We start from the raw sequence: 22,875 nt of genomic DNA, 5'->3' as shown, positions 1-22,875 counted from the left end.
ATATTATTAGAATATGATGATATGACTAATCCTTGTAAAATCTGGATACTGAGCAGATAATATGGACCAATAGGAAGACACTTCTAACATATTTTTATAACTGACATGACATCCAGCATGGGTTATTACATTTGCCATCACTCGTTACTTTATCAGGCTTTCCTAACATTTTCCTAACACCAAGATACCTGGGACTTTCTGTATGTACAACATGTGTTCAAGAAACAGGATGGGCTGTATCTGCTTACCAAGCAGCTCCTTGATGGCAAGCTCACCTTTCCAGCTGCAAAATGTATAAAATTGCTTTGTACTTTCAAACACATGTGCCTGGAAATAGTTTATGGTCACAGTAATGCTTCTTTTAGGAATAAATATATTTTAATGCAAAGAATCAAATGGGGGCCCTAAACTATGAAAGCACAAGGGATGGGAGTAGAGATTCTGAAGAGCTGCTAGCTCCACATTCTATTGCTCTGAACTTCCTGAAAGGCAGGCTGCAAATGTGGAGATACTGATAAAATTACACATGCACCATTACAATATCTATATCAAGAGTCTCTTCATCAACATCACTACCACCCTCAACATCAGTTAACTATTTGATCTACCCTGATGAGAAAAGCACAGCCAGTGTTACACTGAAAAATCTGTCTCTATGCACTTACATATAAGGCTTATTCAAATCAGTGAATTTAGGTTCATAACCTCTTTTTTCCCCCCAAGGATGGCTTGCAGATCAAACATGATTGTTTTACTAGCTAAAAACCACCCTGAGCCAAAAGGGAAGGCTGTAAGGAAGTAAGTAAATAAATAATATTAAAAGATCCACTGTTTCTAAGGATATAAAGATATAGTGTAAAACCAAGTTTTGTTAATCTGGCAAAGTCATTTCTTCCTTGTCCATCATCAGCACAAGCAATAAAATAGTTGCAATGAGTAGCCGTGTTGGTCTGAAGTAGCACAATAAAATCAGAGTCCAGTAGCACCTTTAAGACCAACAAAGATTTATATTGACGAAGGATGCTTGCACTCGAATGCTCACACCTTGAATAAATCTTTGTTGGTCTTAAAGGTGCTACTGGACTCTGATTTTAATAAAATAGTTGGTTGAGAACATGCAGCTATGTGACTCCCAAGTAACCTCCCAGCCTTAAATGACTTTGCATAAGTCCCAGGACTGGCCATGAAATTGAGACTCAGTAAACAATCCAGCTTGTGATGCACAAGTAGGAATGGGGTACAGTTCACTCTCTCTAACAAGAGCCACCATGGCTTATTCTTGTTACTGAGGTCAGTAGATAGGATTCAGCATTTATACAGGAAGCAGGTCCTGCTGAAAAAGTATGCGCTGAATTTACCTAGTCACTTTTCACAATAAGTCCCACTGGATTTTTGTCAGTGACCTTTACTGGGTGAATATTAAAATAAAATTTTGTCAATCCTAGTAGTATAGAAGGAAGCTAGGTTATGGGGTGGAGTATTGTTTGTATGGGTGGAGTATTGTTGCTAAAGGGGAACAGCCAAGCATTTAAATATGCAATTAAATTTGCTATAAGCAGGACATCTATCATGTCCTGCTTACTATATATTTCAATTCTTATTGGGAGAAAATCCATATATTTCAATTCTTATTGGGAGAAAATAATCAGCTAAAATTCTGTTTCCTTGCATTACTAGCAGAACACCTTCTTACTATGCAATTACATATCATTTAGATTCACTAAATATTATCATTGTTATAATCATCATTTAACATAAAAATACTGATCATCAGCAGTATTAAAGACATATTTATTGGATAACAAAACATACATTAGTGCAAACACACATGCACAAAAGTTAGGTTCTTGTTCCTTCAAATTGTCTAATTAGATGTAAACCCAAAAAGCAAAAGTTATCTCAGTCACCCTTGTATTCTGTCCATTCACAGTGTGATGTCAAAATAACCCATTGATATGTGCATAGCTGGATAGAAAGATAAATAAAATTAAAAATAGAATTCCTGTACAGATCCATTCTATTCCAATATCCTAACAGAACTCCCCCATTAAAAATCCAATGTCAATATATGTTTCTCTGTCCTCTCATTGTCATTTTTACTACATCACACATGTCCAAGTACAATTCAGAATTATAAATAATTATAAATTATAAATATCAATTATTAATGGTATCTATTTTGATATCTATTACAAACTATTGCTATACATACATATTAGGTAGGAAGACAAGGGATAAACAAGCATAAAGAGCCTGCTTGGGGTCTAGTCAATGGGGCTTATTTCCAGGAAAGTACTGTTAAGGATTACAGCCACCACACATTTTCCATATACAATTAAAAATATGATGTGTTTACAAACGTATAATTTCCTACTAAAAAGAACTGAGTCCAAAACTTTCCAAACTAACTTCTGTGGAAAAAAAGGTTTTGAAGTTCTCTTTAAGTGATGTCATCAGGAAACAAATCTAACTGACTGCATCACAACATATTTCTTAGATGAGGACTATTTTGAAAAAAGGTGCTTGAGCAACAGCCAATTGGATCTACAAAGATGCTCACTGTGTAGCAGTACTGGTAGGGATGCATCCCCCAATGTATTTTTCAGTTATACTGAACCCCCCCCAAAAAATGGTTTTTTCCTGATATTGCTGGATCCCAATACTAATGTGACATTTGAATTCAGTAAATATTTGAGAATCCCATCCCAGTTTTTTTTCAAATACATTATAGTCAATGATCCCCATAGGGTATACCCCATAGGGTATATCAGTCTGGGGGTATCTGGGGCTCTGGAAGGGGGCTGCTGCAAATTTGGTGCCTCTCATCAAAAGGCCCCCTTTATTTGAAATCATATGACCCATTATGCATGGCGGCCGATACTCCAGGCAGCTGTTGCAGCAGCATGGGGGCAAGGCTCCCCGGCATATGGTGAAGCTCCGGAGCAGCGTGCTGCATGCCGGGGCCAGGAAGCCCGGGATGCTGTCTCACGGCCATGGGTGAGTGGGGTTGGGCTGGGCCCCCACCGCAAGTGATGGCGGGGGCAGGGGACGCCCCTGCCAGCTCCGCAGAGCTGGCAGGAGCATGCAGTGTCCCTACAGGGACACCGTAGGTCAGTGCCGGGCGGGCCGAAAGGCCCAGCGCTGACGATTATGCACAGTACTAGCCCACCCCAGCACCACGTTTCCATAATGCGGGTCTTCCCGCACTTCCATAATGTGGGTCCTCCGTGGCCCTGGGCTGGGCCATAACCTCGCTGGTGGCGGGGGCATGCATAATCGGGGATTTACCCCAATGCCCTGACGTCGTGAGCATGGGCATTCTGGCCCGTGCATAATGGGTCTATGAGGCCCTAATAAAAGTACTCCTATGCTCCATTGTTTTCAATGGAAAGGGGGAAAGGCATTTGATAGGAAACAAATTTAAACTTTAAATACTTCTTACAAGCATTGTTGTGAGTGAACTCAAAAGGTATTTAAAAGTTTGCAATCCCTTTAAACACCTTCTTCAAGCCATGAGTTTACTTAGAAGGTATTTAAAGAGAAGTTTTCAAGATTTGTCAGGCTTGGCTATCTTGGATAGCAGAAAAATATCAAAATCGATTTCCAACTGAAATAACCCAAAAATACTGATAAGGTTTTTTTTTTTGCCATGTATTTTTTTCTGCTTGAATTAGCTGAATGCACGCCCCTAACTACCAACAGTACATGAATGGTGAGGAAACTAAGCCACTATGAATGTATATGTGGGAGGGGGATGTGTATGTCTTCTCTGCCCCCCCAAAAAATCACCGGAAAAAAGTATTCCCAAAAGATCACTGAAGGGCTAGGTGTATTCCACAAAAGATGGATATGTTCCAGAGATCCCCCCCTCCCAGTTTCAGTTCAGACCCAGAAAAAATATCGAGTTCTATAGATAACGAAGAAAACATTTGCTTTGTTCAGCAGCTTCAAGCTTGCCTCACAGACTCTCAGCCCAACGATTGTCATGGCCATAACACAATATTAATGTGGTGGCTTATAATTCTTATTTTACATAAAAGCTTCATTGTGTGCCAAATCCAATCTCCACAGGCTACCTGAGCCCCAGATTTTTACAAGTCTACATTTCAGCGCTGCAAGTCTACAATACACATAATTTTCAATTATGTTAGGGCAGGCCAGGATCACTGCCTATATAACATTACTGGTTGGAGGAAATGAGACTCAGTCCTACTGCCGAGCAAGTTAAGTGAATCCAGATGGTGTGAGAGTGGGAAAGAGAAAGCAGTCCTATGGAATTACATTGTAGCAATCCACTCCTCAACAAGTCCTGCACAATGGAATAAACTGCCTAGTAATTGCCCCACCATCCATGCACAATACTTTAGGTATTAGCTGGGAACTAAAGAAGGGAGGATTCTTTTTGGCAAAAGAAGGGTTACATCACAGCTCTTACACTGCACTTATTAGAAGGGGAATGTGTAATTGCCTTCTCAGGTTTACTTCAGCAAAAGTATGCGGTTATACATGAGGTTTTTTTTTTTAACTGTCCTATTATTGGAGAAAGGTAAATCCTTTCCTTCCTACTACATGAAATAGCAGGAAATTCTATGCTTTCAATCCCAAATACAAAAGTAAACTGGGAGTTTCTCCAACTTACAAAGTGGATAAAAAAGGGTGTGTGTGTCACATCTCATTTTTCTCCCAGAATTCCAGTTCTGGTCTTGCATTTAGAGAAGGAATTCCAATAATCTCTGCTAACAATTAAAATCCTCCCACAATTCTCACTCTGCCCATCCTACCTCTTAGAATCTCAACATTCAAGCTCTGTGAAATTTAACTTAGGTAACTTGACATGACCCTAAGAACAGAGTGGTCTTGAGGTGGACAGGCCTCCTGCCAGGCAGGTGTCAGCATGGACTGGCGAGCATGGCTATTAAAATGCTCTTCTTCCAGTTCAAAAAAGAGTCTATCTGGAGAGTAAGGTGAGGAGACAGAGTATGTAGGGACACCAAAATAAACTTTTGTTTCTGGGAGGGTCACCTGAGTGAGGATAAAGGAAGCTTGCTAAGTGTGGAACCTGTGCCAGCCTTCTCTCTATGCTTAGTCTCCTTGTGCTTCGTGGTCTGCAGTTCTGAACGAGAACGAGTTGGAATTGAGGATATCAACAATAGAAACTGAAGATGTCTTAACTCGAAGGATGGTGTGACAGATGCTGCTCTTTTAGGTGGATTTGGAACCTTCTTAGTAATCTGGATTGCTAGAACTGAATGGACTGATGGAGAACCAGAACAGGGTTGACTGGCTAAAGGAAGGAGTTTTTTAAAAAGAAGAGGAAAAAATGTCTCACTCTCAGCAATAAAGAATAAGGATGGAAAATTCCTATTCATGCAGCAGCAAAAAAAGAGAACTGAGGGAAGGGGACACCTGCTTCCGTAGCATGTGATGGTTTGGGTGGGAAGAATTCTGGGGTGAAAGGATGCCCTTTTGATAGCTTTTTGACTGGAAAAAAGTATTCTACAGCCAGCTTGTGCAGGTGTATTCCCAATGTTGGACTGTTTCAAAGAAGACACTGAAGAACTAATGTTCTTAGACATCTATCCCTTATGGCAGTGGTCCCCAACCACCAGGCCGCGGCTCCCTCTCCCGCCCCCCCCCACACAGTGAGAAACTTCCCAAGCCGCAAGCAAATCAGCCGCCAAAGCAGCCGATTAGCTTGCAGCCCGGCAAGCTTCTTTTTGTGGGACGGAGGGAGAGGGAAGCAGGGCCGCCAGCATAAACACGCTTGCGCAGCAGGTCCGTGCACACGCGTTTGCGCCATGCATGGTTTGTGCCATGCGAAACTGCCGCGCATGCGTATTTGTGGCCATGCATGTATGTTTGTGCATGCGTGGCCACCGGATCGCCCTCCCCCCCCCGGTCCGCAGCCTTAAAAAGGTTGCGGACCACTGCCCTATGGAACCCACCTCATGGCTCACAGAGAGCCATATTCACAATTACCATCAACCAAAGAGTTACTTGACTATTGCATGTCCTGTGTTCCACCCCACCAAACACACTTATGCCATAATATAAGATTTAACTATTACTATTAAATATATATCGAAAACCTTTTAAATTTCTAGTGTACCCCTCAGCATACAGAGTTATCTATTCCTTAGCATACCCTTGTGTACCTGAAGATACACAGAAAAGGCTTCAAATTAGACTTACAATACAAAACAGTACGTAAGCTTTGAAGTTATCCAGAACTCTTTCCTAGGCTGAATATTTTTTTAAAAATCCCCTATATTAAAAGCCACCCAGTCACTGTGATGTGATGAAGCCTTGTGGTTAACCTATTCTCTGGTCCCTTGTGCAGTAGTTGTTCCAAGGTGGGAACCAACTACCAACCACACAACCCTCTAGGCCAGTGGTCCCCAACCCCTGGTCCTGAGACCGGGACTGATCCATAGATCAGTCAGTACCAGGCCGCAGCTCCTCCTTGTCTTCTTCCCTGGCTGCTGCCTCAGGGGCTGCCCTGCCACTCTGCACTTTGGTGCTCTCTGGCAGCCGCAGGCTGGGGCTCCCCCTCGACGTGGCACTGCGCAGCTGCTGCTGGCAGCACTCCCCAGTGGGCGGCAGGAAGTCAGGCGTGCTGGCGAGAAAGCAAGTGGAGCAGGGGCTCAGGCGACAACGACATCCCTCAGTAAAAGACTACCCCCCCCGGGCCTCAGTAAAATTGTCAGGCGTTGACCGGTCCCTGGTGATAAAAAGGTTGGGGACCACTGGTCTAGGCAATATCCTTAACCACTTTCAACATTGCGGAACACTGCTCAGAGGAGCTGCATGCAAAGAGTCACATATGGCTAGCAAGTATCACTGATCATTTATCCCAGAAATCATACTTTTGGTATATATTCTCTTCATTACGTACCAAGAACAGGCAAGCTGACAGTTTGTAAAGTTATCACTGCCAGATTTTCAGCTGGTGTGGGGAAAAAAGAGAAATACCCCTCCTCACCACCAAAAATGGGCATTCAAATACTATTTAAACCTTCATGGATAAAAGTTATGTGTGGCAGGGACCGCCGTAAGGAGCTAAAATGGACAAGATTGTGTTTAAAAGATGGCTGGATCTATCCCAGTAGTTTCCCCACACCAATTTTGCCACTGCTATTACTGAACAAAATGCCTTATGTAAGGATCTTGACATTTCTGAGGCTGAAAACCCCTCTGAAATTCTGACACAAGGCCCAATTCACAAATTGGCTGTCACAGGAGGTAGAACCAATCATAAAATGGCTGCTGCAGTAGGTGGAGCCAGCCACAAAATGTCAGGGAGCAAGATTATGTATATAGGAAACTCTTCAATGAGAAGAAGCTGAAATGAAATTTAGAGCTGACATAAAATGAAATTTAAAAGAGCATGCTGTTTAAAAACATTTTGTTTACACACAGATTCCCACAGTGAAGATCTGTGAGGCACTCTTGGGACCCCCTCCTGGCTTCCTCTTTCTCTGCCGTGATGTGGGCCTTCCTTTGTTGCTTTTGGTAAAGATACGCAGCTCACACAGCAACAGTTTGTTCAGCATCAGCTCACACACCCAAGTGTTTCCTCCAAACTGCACCAGCCACCACCCTTTCTTCCCCTCCTTATATTCCCCTGTGCTGACTCCACCCCCTTATTTAGTCACACTCACTCCCTTCTGACCTCACCCACCTGGCTCTAAGCCCCATTGTGTGTCTTTCCCTCAGCTGTGTTCACCCTTTCTTTCCCCTCTAGCAGTCTTCTTTCTTCTGCTGGGCATTCAGGTAAGTTAATTTTACTGTCTTCTAGGTTCCATCGCACTCGAGACCTCGGTCTGGCCCTTCGCGAGAGTGGCAGAGCTGGGGGGTCTACTGTAGTTTGCTCCAGCTCTTCACCCTGCTTGTGGGTTGACAGAGAACCTCTTCCCAAGCCTTCCACAGCTCTCCAGAACAGCCCGTTTCCCTTGGTAAGTATCCTTTGCTCTGCCTTTATCTCTCTCCCTCATTCTCCCTCTTAGCCTTCCCACCTCTCCCTCTATCTATCTCTTTGAGTCCGGATGGGCTTTGGAACTTTTGCTGGCTCCCTGCGGCTTTCTCTTGATATCCTGGTTGCACAATGGGGTTTTTCTCTCTGGTTATGCCCATCCCACCCAGACAAGATCCTTGTTCTGTGTTGCCAAAGAATGTGCCAGTCAGATCTCCTATGGCCAATTGGAATGCCGGCTGTGTAAAAGCCCTAACTGGTTCTGGCCACTTTTTAAAAACACTTGGTGAGCAACAGAGGTGTCAGCAGATGCCATGAAAGTCCACAGGTGCCATGTTGGAGACTCCTGTCTTATATGATACAAATATTTTTTTATTTAATTCCATTCTTTAAAAAAAAAGAAATCACAGGTTAAAACAGAGACTCTTGCTGTCCTGCTACTGCAGGTCATCTAACAAGGCAGTTTAATTTTCTTATGAAGTTGAAATGAGGAGGGGAAATGACAACTTCAGCCATTTACCAATTTCTGCATAAGTAGCATTTTCTATGGAAATTCTTAAAATATGCTCCTGAGTAAACCCAGAAAATTTCATACCAAATTTCCTGTCACTTTCTGTGTGGCTTTTCTTTATGACTGGGTATTTAGTGTGACTAGGGGTTACTTCAAAACTCCTGGCTCCAACAATCTCTCTCTCTCTCAAACACTCACACAATAGAAGCTTGCAAAACTTTCTTCCCCAGGGTCAGGAGCTCATTTTTGGAAGAAGAAAAAAAATACAAAAACAGGAATGACACTTTAATAGAGAAAATGTCATCTCAGTAAAACAGCTTGGAAATTGCTGAGCTAATATTAAAACCAGAAATATTCTGGTCTCACAGGAGAAGATAGGAAGGTTTTTCAAGTCCCAGCAGAAAACTTAAACTTTTCACTACATTTCATTCTAGTGCACATTCTGTGCTGTAATCCTTTTTATCAACAGAGAGAGGAGGGGGGAAGAGAACAACTGACCAAACGAACATATGTACAGATGTCCAAGGATGATGCAAAAAGGTCAATAGTTCCTTTTAGTTAATTTTGCCAGTTGTGAAACAGAACTTGCAAGAAGGAGGATTTATGTCAGGCTGACCTTCCGAGGAGACCAGCAACTCCTCTGAATAAAAAAAAATTAAAAATCCTCTGTCTCAGCCAGAAACCTCCCGCCACTCAAGTATCATCTTGCTGTAACAAATTACTCCTAACCCAGGATTACAGCTCTTTCCAAATCCCTCCTAGAGAGAGAAATAAACATTCCCTCCCAGGATTCAGAACCAGTTGTTTCCCCTATCAATAATCCTTCTCTGTTTGCTTCTTCTACAGCATTAGCTTGGGAGGCCAGCAAGACCACTTGCACCCATTTTCCTTTCAGTCCATAAGCTTGAATATCTCAATTGTCCATTAGAAAAGTAAAAGATGAAGACTGAAATCCTCACACAATGGTTAACTATCTCAGCACTTGTGATTTGACAGGATACTACAAATGTCTAATCCAAGTCACTCAGCAGGGACCTACACCCTCGCCACCAGCCGCCACCAGCCCAAATTCTTTCATAATATTTTCAGACAAAAACACCACTCAAGGAAAGGACGATAACCCACAAAGGGGGAGGGTGTGTGTGTGTAAAAACAGTATAAACAGCAATGTCAGGAAAACAAGCACTTTCAGTTTTAGATTCTATGTTTTTTTTTGCAGAAGAAATGGAAGGTTTAGTAACACAGTTATTTTTAAATTATGGTGACTAAATAAGACCCTCAATAAGAAAGTTTGTGGGGGATTTCCTTTCTACCCCTAAAATATTTGTACTAAAAAAGGAGAAAGAATGTGGTACCTGAATAAGGGTCATTCTTGATAGTTTACTTTAATCTCTACAGAGGATAACAAAATTCCATTTAGAGATTTTAAAAGCATTTAGCAGTTGGAATGACACAAACAAGAGCACAAAGATAATTAGCACTGATATATGTAGTTTATCCTGAAGAAAACTTTGAAATCAATATTTCACATACCAAACCTACCACATTTTGAACACACAGTTATAAAATAATAATATTAAAAGAAGCTTCATTATAGGCAGCCCTCATTTCCTTAGATTAGGTCCTACTAACACCTCTAAAAAGCCAAAACTCAGAAAGTGAAGAATATAGTTTGGCCTTCTTAATATTTTACTTTTTGTGGACATTTGTTCCCTGTGCCAAGTACTTGTTAAGGGGCTGAAGTAGGGATTCTTGTGGCATGTCTGTCAGGAAGAGGAGAAGAGGAAGCAATATGAATAGCTCTCCTTTAGTAACCAGACCAAAGAATGCCTGGCACATTGACTCTGAGAACCTTTGACCACAGTCTTCCCAGTAGATAAAATCACCACAGGCATCTCAACCGCTAAGCCACTCCTACCAATTTTACTGTTCCAAAAGTTTTATCTACACGTCAGACACTTGAAGCCCCTTGCTTACAACAGAGAGGTACTCTAAGGAGCCACTGTGCTTTTAAAAGCCTTTAAATAACATAAATGATACATGTGTTACTAAGTACAGTCCAGGTTTTACATAGCTGATTTAAGGGATTATAGTTTTGAGCAGCAGGAAATATGGCAGGACACTTTGTATTTCATCATCTTACAAATGTATAGCTGCAAGCACACAATACAGAAATAGGGTTATAGAACAAGTTTATTATAAAAGAAAATTTTGGTTGTATCACATTAATATGAAAATGCAATTGGCTACAGAGACACTGCAGTCAATTAACTGGTAAATGTATTAATGTCATATAAATCAACTGGACTTCAAGATGATAATGCAAGTCCAAATCACTACCATTCAGTGTCAGAAAGTCAGGGAAACAAAAACTATAACAGAAACAGTGTTAATGTGTAATGCCCTACAAATATCTATACTCAATAACGTATGCCTGAGTTGGTCTCAAAAGCACCTCATTCTAGTTTACTATCCCAAACAAACAATATTGCCATATAATACAAGCACATTTTTGAAACTGCACTTTTATTATAATTTCAAGCATACTCTACAGTTAGAGAGCACTTATAGCTGAATACATAAATTGGCACCATGCCATTACTTTAAACTTTCCTTGTGTCAAGATGAATACCGAGGTGAATGAAACAATCATGTACTATATTAGAAACTGGACATAATTTAATACACAATTCAAAAGATCGTGCTAATGCTACTAAATTAAGGGGAGAAGGCCATGTAGGAACAATGCTTACATAGAGCTTTTGGCTGTGTTCACACTGTGTTATAACCCTCAGAAAGAAGCCTATATGTAGGTAACAAAATATATCACCATGTGATGGAAAGACAAGTCATATGCAGGTGTGATTTGGGCTCAGGGGATGTTCGCAAGGCCACTCCATGGATACTCAGGATAGGGTCACCAGAGATGTAGTGTGAGGGCAGGGGCCAAATGGGACTGAGGTAGGTTTTCCCATGGGGTGGACCTGGCCAGACATGAACTCACCAGGCTATGGATGGATAATTGCTTCAACTGTATGAGGTGTAGGGGCATGCCCATGAGAATATGTGGCCCCCAATGGTCCCAAGAACAAGGCTGCTGGAGAGGTGAGTTCAGATGCTACAGTGACCATAAAGCCAATGGTACACAACTATTAAGCGTAATGGGGGACGGGTGAAGTTAACCATGCCCTGTGTTGGTAGTAAAAGATTGGTTACTCCATACACTTGTAAGAAAGCTTGGGCATGGAGTCATACCCTTTCCTAAGCATGCTGTAATTTCCTATGCTCCAGGTGAGCCAGGTAAGTCAGAAAAAGACAGGTCTAAGGTCACAACATTGCCATCCAGAGGATGGGAGAGAAAATGGGAGAAAAAAGCCCCAGGGGAGAAAAACCTAAACATACTGAATGAAGCACCTGAAAACCCTAGCTGCACCTCTAATAAGTAACCGCAAAATTCAAAATATCAACAGTAAACACAAAGATGATTTTTTTCAAGTAAGAACAAGTCTCAGTGGAAATGCACTGCTGCAGGCTTTACTGGAGATAATGGATCAAAGTTGAACAATACTACCTCTTTCAATGTGGAATCCCTTTCCCCCCCCCCAACTCTAACATCTTAGAAACTGAACCCAACATTGTACATAGAGCTACACAAGGCACTGTATAAATCAAATTGTTATGGTAGAAATCTGTAAAATGCCTCAGAAATAAAAATGTATAGGTATCCTCAGAAATCAAACCTCCCTAGCTATTTGTTTCTATTTAAATTTTTTCCTTTTCTCCAATTCTTCATCACTAATTACCACTCCTGAATGTTTGACCAGAATGAAGAAATAATGTCTGTTTTCCTCAACTAAGTTCCCCAGCACTCCTATTTTTCTGTTTTTGTTGTACCAAATATCATGCCAAGCCTGAATAGTCCTTCTGTTACCAAATGGGTAACTTCCTGGAATATATCCTGCTTCTTCTACTTTTTAAGCATTTCCAAAATCTACCATTTCCCTAGTGACAGGTGAATCCCTATTGCTACCCAACCTTCCCTCAAGACTCAAGGTGTCTTAGAAATAATAACTAAAATTTCACTATTTAAAACCAACAACCTAGAACCTAAAATAAACATCTTCCTCCAAACTGAAGTTTATTTATTCTATTTTATTTATTATTAGATTAGATAGAAAGATTAGACAGATTTGAAGAAGATTTATATGTGTCCCCTCCTGGTGAGCCAGTTCAGGGAGGTTAACAACATAATAGCAATTTACATAAATTTAAGACTATGTTATCACATTAATTAATTAAAATAATAAAACCTGTTAAAATATCTCTTTAAAATTCCTTCACCAAAATCTGTATCTAGCAATTGCCAGCAAGTATTCCTAGTTCCCAGGAGAGATTCATCGGAGGAGTGGGCCAACCAGATGTTGCTAGTTATTGGCCCCAATCCAATGCCTGGCAGAAGAGCTCTATCTTATGGCCCTTCAAACCCAACTCCTCTTCCTGGAGCTCATTCCATCAAGTAGAGGACAGAACGCTTTTTGTTGAGGTTTCGAAGACCAGGGATCACCAGCCTGTTTGTATTGGCTGAGCACAATGCCCTTCAGGGGGTATATTCAGTCAGGTGGTCCCTCAGGTACATAGGGCCCAGATCATGTATGGCTTAAGAACAAAACTTTGACCCTTATCTGGAATTCAACTGGAAGCCAATAGAACAGCATAAGGACAGGCCTAATATGGGCTCTCTATGATGTTCTCATAAGAATCCAAGCAGCTGTGTTTAAACCCACTGCAGTTTCCAGGTCAGGGACAAAGGCAGGCCAATGTAGAGTTGCAGTAATCCACCATGGATTATCACGTGACTATCATGTGGATCACTGTGGCAAGGTGTTCAGGGTACAAGTAGTGTACTAGTAGATCTGCTTGACATGATGGTAAAACTGTGCTACTCTGGTGTACTCACTCTTCATGGAAAGGGAGACATTAAGAATCACATCCAAATTCCTAGCAGATTGCGCAGCCATAAACTGCACCCTAGGATGGGCAGGTGTGCTTCCTCTCTCAGCCCTTTTCTACCCAATCTTCATCTTTGAGGGGCTGAGTTTAAGGCAAGTCTGCTTGAGCCAAATTGTCACTGCAAAAATTTCAGGGGGTGAGTCTGGTCAGCTGTCCATTGGGATATAGTTGGGTGTCATCATCATGTTGGCGACACCCACATCCAAACCCCTGGACCAGCTGCTCAAGAGGAGGAGGAGGAGGAGGAAGGGGGAGGGGGAGGAGGAGGAGGAGGAGGAGAATTGCTTCTTATATGCCGCTTTTCCCTACCTGAAGGAGGCTCAAAGCGGCTTACAGTTGCCTTCCCGTTCCTCTCCCCACAGCAGACACCCTGTGGGGTGGGTGAGGCTGAGAGAGCACTGATATCACAGAACAGTTTTATCAGTGCCGTGGCGAGCCCAAGGTCAACCAGCTGTTTGCATGTGGGGGAGCGCAGAATCGAACCTGGCATGCCAGATTAGAAGTCCGCACTCCTAACCACTACACCAAACTGGCTCTAGAGGGTACAAAAGATGTTAAAAACATCACCCTGAGGAACCCTGCAAGGGAGCTGGCAGTGGTGGGATTGTCAGTCTCCCATAGTGACCCTCTGTCCGCAGCCCTGTAGGAAAGAGATCAACAACTGAAGGGCTGTCCCCCACATTCCAGTGTCAGCTAGGTGGTGAGCAAGAAGCTCATGATTGACTAAATCAAACACTGCTGTAAGATCTGACAACACAAGCAGCATTGATCTGCTTCAGTTCAACTGGCATTGGAGGTCATTAGGGCGACTAAGGCCGTCTCTACCTCGTGGCAAGGCCAAGCCAAGCTTATAAGGATCGAGGACTGAAACTTCATCTAGGTACAGTAAGAGCTGGTCTGCAGCAGCCCTTTTGACCACCTTACCCAGAAATAAGAGATGTGAGAGGATGGTAGCTAGTCAGGTCCTGTGGATCCAATGATGGTTTCTTCAGTAATGGCCAGAACACTGCCTCAGTCAACTCCAGTACTCCAGAGAATATCTAAAGATGGAGACTACCTCACCTCATCAGGGAACCCAAGCTTACCTTAAGTGGATAAGGCACCCAGTAAGTTGGGACTGTTTCATAAGTTAAATCATGACTCTACCAATCATTTAATTCCCCCCCTCAAAAAGGAGATCCTACGTACAATGGCATTTCAATGTCTCCAAAAATCCAAGCACCCTATTATATATACCTTTAGCTGCAGCAGTAAATCCTGCAAATAATTTCCCCTACCTGCATGTTCACCCATTCTGTCTGGCAGCTTCACCATCTTCCCCACATCTCTGAGCATGGAAACACATGTGTATCTATACACAGCATAATACCTCAAGAGCAGAAGCAAATGACCAATTTTAAAGAGGCATTTCATGCTGTGAAGGGCTTATCAAAAAGGGCTTACCTGATAATAACTGTAACAACCGATGTACTTAAGAGGAAAGGATTGGGTTTGTTTTAATTTTGTCATAGTGATGTTGTATCTCATCTCACTTCATAGCAAACATAAAGCATCAGGGCATTCCTGCTTTATAAAGAGGTGAATGGCAGGGTAAATGTAGTAGGCCTTGTTTCACCAGCATCTGCATCTGTGCATCTTGAATTTGTATTAAGGACATTATCTGCAAGTGTATTGTATGTTTCACACTTAAAATAGATCCACACACTAAAACTAATATCTTAGCTTTAAAATCTTTGTCAGTGAAGTATTTTAAGCTTTAACATGATCTGAAACTGAAGAAACAGTTGAGTTTTATTGCAGCAATTCAATCCTTTTTTCTTAAAGCAAAAAGAGAAATCTTTTTTTATTAGGAGGCAAGAGGAAAGGGAAAAGGGGGAAATCGACAGCTCTACTAGCCAGAGGCATTTTGCAAGCAGGAAAGTAGAACTCAAGATGTGGGCAGGCCTCAGGTTTCAGCGCCTGAGGGCATATCCAAGAGACACCAATGTATTTACTGAACAGCCCATAAAGCAAAGATTCCAATCTTATAACATGTTATAATCTTATATTTTATAAGAGTCCACAGTAGATTTTCAAGGTTCAAGCAGGGGGTACAATTGGTTACATGAAGCACAGAAAATGCTTCTTTTTAAATTTTCTGGGGGAAGGAAAACAAACATATTTACATATGTGTAACAGCACATTACGATCATTTAATTAGTCATGTCTTTTTATCATAATTAGACAATAAATCCCCAACAGAAAAATATATTCTAGTCACTAGATGTGAGAAAGAAAAAAAAATCAAGGTTCTACACAGAAATATATATTAGTGCAACCACAGGACAATATTTTAATTCAACATGTGCTCTGGTGGCAAAGCAACCTTATTGCCTTTTACATTTAAAAGACCTTTGAACTCAAAGTCCTAGCAGTATAATCCACTGTGCACATAAGGAGTAAAGTTCATATAAACATAATGTCAGATTTAAAAAAAAACAATATACAGTGATCCAATAGTTGTTAATCTACTGAAAATTAACCCTGCTAAGGCACCATGTATAGTTTACAATATGTTACCAGCAGAAGATTTATGTTGTCTGTGGCATGGCAAGTAAATAAATGTATTCTTCAAACATTTGGCTTTCGGTGCACATCTACATATGTAAATAAAGGAGCCTACATTAGCTAGTGCATTCTGATGGCCTGCACTTAAAAAGAAGTCAAGGAAACATGATGAAATTCAAGCATGCCAAAAATGGAAATTCCTTTTTCATCTAATGGCCTAATGTTTTCCTAACCATCCATATAGAGCTCAACATTAGCACTGTAGAAGGACTTGTGGGAGTAGGCATCCCATTTCTCTCACTATTTCCTTTCCTTCTTTTTCATAATGGCCGTTGCTGGTCCTGGGCACAATTCTTCCTCCCAGGGCTGGATTGGCCATTAGTTGTACCAGGACATCTCCAGTGGGCTGATGGCTTCCCCAAACTTAGAATAGGCCAGTCCTGTGCCAGTCCTGTGCCAGAAGGTTGGGTATGGTCGCCCAAGCTCTGCTTGGTGTGGGGAAGGTGTCACCAAAGCACCACACAAATAGCAAATGTCATCCCAATTTTTAAAAAGGGTTCCAGAGGGTATCCTGGAAATTACAGAACAATTAACCCTACATCTGTTCCAGGAAAATCAGTACAACTATTAAGCACATTGAAGAACAAAGTTTTCTGAGGAAAAATCAACATGGCTTCTGCAAAATGAAGTCCAGCATCACCAGCCTTTTGGAATCCTCTGAGCAGGTTAACAAGCATGTGGATAAGGGCGATACAGCAGATATTATATACTTTCAAAAAACTTTTGCCAAGGTTGTTGTTGTTAGGTGCGAAGTTGTGTTCAACCCGTCACAACCCCATGGACAATGATCCTCCAGGCCTTCCTGTCCTCTATCATTTGACAAGGTATCTCACCAAAGACTCCTGGGTAACCTTATATTTACTTTGAAAAGAGATACTATGTACGGCAGTGGTCCCCAATTCCCCAGTCCGGGGACTGGGACCGGTCCATGGATCAGTTGGTACCGGGCCAAGGCTCCTCCTCGTCCTCCTCCCCGGCTGCTGCCTCAGGGGCTGCCCTGTCATTCTGCCGCCAGTTCATCTTTGGTGCTCTCCAGCAGCCGCCATGGCTTTGGCTCCCCCTCGGCGTGGCACTGCGCAGCTGCTGCTGGCAGCGCCCCACAGCGGGCAGTGGGAAGTCAGGGGCGCCGGCAAGAAAGCAAGTGGAGCCAGGGGTTCAGGCGGCGACATCCCTCAGCAAAATACTACTCCCCCCCCCCGAGCCTCAGTAAAATCATCAAAACGTTGACCGGTCCCCAGTGATAAAAAGGTTGGGGACCACTGATGTACAGAACTAGATTCTGGGCATATTCTTTTACAGCTCATTTTGTGTTTGGTTAGAATGCAACCTGGATTCACTCAGAGGACCTAATCTCCTGTACCAGCTACTATAGTGTTGATGAGGCAAGGGAAATGTCAGAAGTGCCAATCAATCAATTACATAGGAAAACATCTATCTACATAAGGCAAGTTGATCACTAAATTCTGTGCCTGCAATTCCACATGAATCATTTAAGTTCTTTACCACATAGTTCTCACAACTATAGAATTTTAATTTTTACAAGAGCCTGTCACTCATCCAAATGCAAATTAATCTCTTTTTTTATATATACAACTTTTGAGTCAATTTCCAGGGAAATGTTGCTGAATTGCCCATGTTTATTCCAGCTCCAGCAATGCAGCACAACCTTCAGTCAAGCTATTAACTTGAATGTTGAACTTCACAGCCTGGCTGTCTTTCTCAGCCATCCTTTTGATGTTACCTCCAAAGCAAAAGATCAAAGGCACCAAGTGTGGTGAGGGGAAGTCCCAGGCTCTTAGCCTACCAGCCTGTGATATATGTTAAAATCTTGGCCAAAAAGAGAGCACAAGGGGAAAAAGGGGGAAAAAAACAGAGAAAGAAAGAAAAACTAGCGAAGGAAAGCATCCAAGCAGGGCATCAGTGTGGACAGACTGGCACAATAAAGCTCCTGTCTCCATACAGAGCTGAGCGATCTAAAGCTTCCATCATTGACTGCATTTCTAATTTTTATGTTCATTGTGACAACCCACCCACTTAAAATGTTTATGGAGCTGAGAGTTTTATTTATTACTTTCCCACTGAGAGCCCACAATTTAAAATCAGGATCTCAGCACACCAAGGATATGGCAGACTATTTTAAAAGCTTGTAATCAAAATACATATGCTGTAGCTGAGATTTTTTTGAAACAACAGGCATACACCAGAGCAAGAAAATGAAACCAAAGATAGCAAAATGCAAACTCAGGGCAATGGTCACTCCATTTATGCCATATCTTCTTCTTTAACATTTTGCCAATGGCAACGCTCCAAGGAATGTCAAATTGATCTTCCATTAATACGTTCATTATTACTTGAATGCTCCATATATTTAACAAGCCTACACTAAACTGATTAACATTTTGACAGGAGAATGTATGGACTCAACAAGAGTTTGACCAGAAATGTTTACATTACTTTGTCTTACAGGAAAGAGCTCTTTCTGTAACTCAGTAGCTCAGCATATGCTTTGGGTCCTAAATTCAATAACTTCCAGGTGAAAAGTTTCAGGTAGTGTGGTGGGGAAAGACCTCTACATAATACACTGGAAAGCCACTACCAGTCCAACAGAGAATACCAGTTATCTGACCCAACATTACGTTCGCTTCATAGACCGTTTATGCACTGGAGGTTTCATGCCAGGCTGCAGGCTGGAGTTTTAGTTGTGGCAGGTTGCCCCACCTCTTCCTGCACCCACACGGGGCAGCATTTGGCCCAGTGCACGTCATCCACCCCCAATCTGTGCTCCTGCATGAGAGCTGGGACAGTGAAGTTCCCAGTGCATAAACGGTCATAGAGTCCTCCTATCTTCTACACTCCTATAACTGTTGCACTGAATCTGCTACACTGCTCAGGTACAACACTTAAAAAAACAAGATAATACATAACAAACAACATTTTTCTTCAACCAAATAAAATCAAATTTCAAGTACCACACAAGTACATTATTCTGGGCTAAGGATTCAGTGGCCTTTACTAAATTAATGCAGAATCTGACTCCCATTACGTCAAAATTTGTAAACTAGAGGCACATACAGATAGGCTGAGAAACTTTTCTAGAAAGTAGGCATATAGATGTCTCAGTTTTAAAAAAAGAACCTTTCTAGATGATAAAGCAGGGAGTTTCTGATAACCTGGGAAAGTGTTGGTTCATTTTTGAGCTATCCATCTATTTCAAAATGATTGATATTGATACTATAGAGTAGTTAATATACATTTCTGTGAGATAGTTACTTCTGTGGATTTATCTGCAAGGCTTCTGTACTTGCATATGCATGCATAAGAGAGAAACACACAGCTGGAAACATATTGGATCCAACCCATTGTAAGAAACAGCAAGCTGTGCTTTTGTTTAAAAGCAGCTTGCTTCTTCAGCAGCAGTAAAAACTTTCAAAACATTTCCTTCTGCAAGGTGTCTACCACTAAGTCCCAAGAAAACAATGTCTATACAGAGCCTTCCTACATTCTAACTGCTAAACAAGGAAAATTTGACAAATTCGAATCCATACAATCTTTTTTGTTTTGTTTTGTTTCATTTTGACAGCCTTTTTCTTAATCGTCTTGTGATGTTCACCAACAACCGCATAGATTTTACTTTTTCAATGGTATAATAGTCTCATTTCTCTAGGATGAATTTTCTCAAAATGATCTGTCTCTTCTTCCTCTGATTATATTTTGAAAAGAACAATGGGAAAGGTAGTAAGTACCCAGTCAAGTCAAACTTCAATGCACTGCCTTTAAAAAATTTGCCAATATGTCTTCATATTCCCAGATTGCAATCCTAAGGGTGTTTCCTGGGAAGAAACCCAACTGACTAGAATAAGACATATTTCTGAGTAGAACTGTTTAGCTGTGCTCCCTCAAACAGCAATCAAGACGTATCGCGGAACTCACTCCTTCCAGATATTCATGTGAATATCCCATCAAATCCACCTCAAGTTTTTAAAAGTATTTCAATGCTCATCTATATTCCAGGTTCTTTTAAGCAATCTACTGTTTGATCCTGCTTGAGGGACATTTTCATTCTCAATCCCTCATTCCCCTTTTCAGAATTCTTAATTTTATCAACATGATTTTTCTGTAAAAAGCACTCGGATTACAAATTATTTTTACAATATTTACATTGGAGTCAAGTTTTATGCACCAGGTCTCTTTCACTGGATGACGGTTCTGTTGTCTAAACTGAATTTGAGATGTCCAGAATAAATTGTCTCAACACGCTCAAAACAATCGGTAATACAATCAGATGAGAATCAAAATCTTCTATCACATTCCATTTCTACAGTAACTCAGGAGTTTTGTATGCCTAGAATAAATTTCTGCCAGGAAAAAAATACTGCCTTTAGGGGATTCCTAAAAAATAAATGCCTGACAAAACTGTTTTCCAGTTTTTGTCACCTTGTGCCAAAATATGCCATTTTGAAGCCTTAGAGTAGGGGGAGAGGTCCTAACTGCCCACAAACCCATTCAGCTAATGGAAGGGGGGGTGTTCAGAAAGCAATTAACAGTGTGGATTACAGTCATATATGCACACATATAATGTCCCACCCCAGAGACAATACCACTGAAACAACAAGATTTTCTAGTATCTCTATATGAGATTTGGAGTATATGTTTCTTCAAAGTAAGGATGTATCTTCCACTGAGATTTATTTTCTTGGCCCAATACCTTCACCGTTCTCCAAAAAGCATGTGAAAAATGCAGGTTACAAGAGCAGAGATCTGATGGGAATTTAATGAGGATATCACATTCCATTCCTTAGGTGAGAACCTAAAAGAGATGTGAAATGCTGCCTCCATCCACATGTAAAATTTCTCACAGAATTAAATCCTCATAATCCCATTTAGCACAAATGATATACAGCAGCACGTTTGTGCTTAAGACATTTTAGTAGTTTAAGAAACTAACAGTTTATTAAAATGATTTCTCTTGAAGTCTGTTTGGGAAAATATTAAGATTCTCTTCATTTCATCTCTGTTGTTGGCATAGCAGAGAGAGAAACAGAGACAGAGGTTTCCTAATTACATAAATTTCCAAACTCCCAAGTTAAATTAGTCTTTGAAATTGAACATATATCACAGATGCACAGAAAGCTATTCAAATCAATCTCTTGATTGATAATGTTGCTTCTGTTGTCATATCTAAAAATTAATATTTTGCGATAGTACTAATGATTAAATATATCATCTTCTTAATTATTATACTATTACCAAATTATCTTTCTATTCTTCCCTCAAATAGAGGTTACTTCTTTTCTTTTTAAAAAAGGAATGGTAGAGCTCGACTGGCAGACTGGAAACCAGTTCATTCAGTTCCCCCCTTGGCAAATGACCTATCAACAACAGCACAAGCTTTTTGCTCAGCTCAGTCAACTGCGTTTTCTGCTTAACCCACAGGCATTTTTCCTATTTCAAAGTTTCTATTAACTCCCTACTGATGTACCCTAAAAGAATTTTTAAGGGCTTGGAAGCACATAAATAAAATACTTTGTTGGACCAGCACAGCTAAATGAAAGTCTTTCTCCTGCAGTGGTGGTGATAAAAGTTTCAGTTGCAGCAACATATGCAGCCCTCCACAGATTTCTGATAGCTGATATTGCTGTCCAATCAGCAATGCTGAGCAGCCAAGTTACCACAGTGTACATTTCATATGAGTGCTGAGACAGAACTTTATTTATTTATTTAGGCTATCACACTCTTTAGCTGCAAGGCCACCTGATGCAGATAACCTAGCATAGGAAATCTGGAGAAAAAGGGAGACAGGAATGGAGAAAAAAGGAGGCAAGAAAAACGTGAAACTCTACAGCAGCAGAATCAAGGGCTACTTGATCAAGAGCCAATACAGCACACTACTTTTTTGTTTGTTTTACAGCATGGACAGGTATGGTACCCTATAGTTTCAGGCTTACTGTGGAAAACTTGATATTGCCCTGGATGTTGAAAATATGCAATAATGCAACCATTATGGCAAACTCTGTGTTGGGGATTATTAGGAAAGGGTGTAAATGGCCCCTACATAAATCTATGCTATATCCTCATTTGAATTATGTGTGCAGTTCTGGAAAAAATAAATAAGACCGTTTCCATACTGGAGGCTTTGCACTGGGCTGCAGGCTGGAGTTTGAGCCAAGGCAGGTTGCCCTGCTTCTTTCTGCTCCCACATGGGGGAGCATTTGGCCTGGTGCACCTCGTCCGACCCAGATTTGTGCTCCCCACATGGGAACCAAGGTAGGACAATTCCCAGAGTGAAAACCATCTATGAGGGCAACCAAGATGACTGGAAAGTTGGAGCACCTTCCCTAAGGCTGGGACTTTTCAATATACAAGATAACTAAGGGGAAACATGACAGAGGTAGAGTAGACTTTTTCTCCCCTAAAATGCTAGAATTTGACAGCATCCAATAAAACTGGTAGGCATGGCAGACAAAAGAAGACACATTTTTACATAACAAGCAATTATAAACAGGAATTCACTGCCAGATTATGTAGCGACAGTCATAGGCACAGAAAAATTTTCCACACATTCATGGGAAATTATGTGTTAGATCAGGCTTTTTCAACCAGGATTTCATGAAACACTGGAAGGGTTTCCTGAATGGGTGGGAATTAATTAATTTTAGATATATATTTTTAAATTTGTTACATTTCTCAGCCTCATCCACCTCACAGGGTGTCTGTTGTGGGGAGAGGAAAGGGAAGGCGACTGTAAGCTGCTTTGAGCCTCCTTCGGGTAGAGAAA

General features: G+C 41.2%; 1 protein-coding gene across 43 annotated transcripts in view; it reads right to left on the bottom strand.

Annotated features, from left to right (window-relative positions):
- TCF7L2 (transcription factor 7 like 2) overlaps nucleotides 1-22,875 on the bottom strand; it is a 236,691-nt gene that overhangs the window by 148,475 nt on the left and 65,341 nt on the right. The gene's annotated exons all lie outside the window — the stretch shown is intronic.

The sequence above is a fragment of the Paroedura picta genome, chromosome 8, assembly GCF_049243985.1.
Source record: "Paroedura picta isolate Pp20150507F chromosome 8, Ppicta_v3.0, whole genome shotgun sequence".
In the NCBI taxonomy this organism is placed as follows: domain Eukaryota; kingdom Metazoa; phylum Chordata; class Lepidosauria; order Squamata; family Gekkonidae; genus Paroedura; species Paroedura picta.
This window is presented reverse-complemented; position numbering and strand designations above follow the sequence as displayed.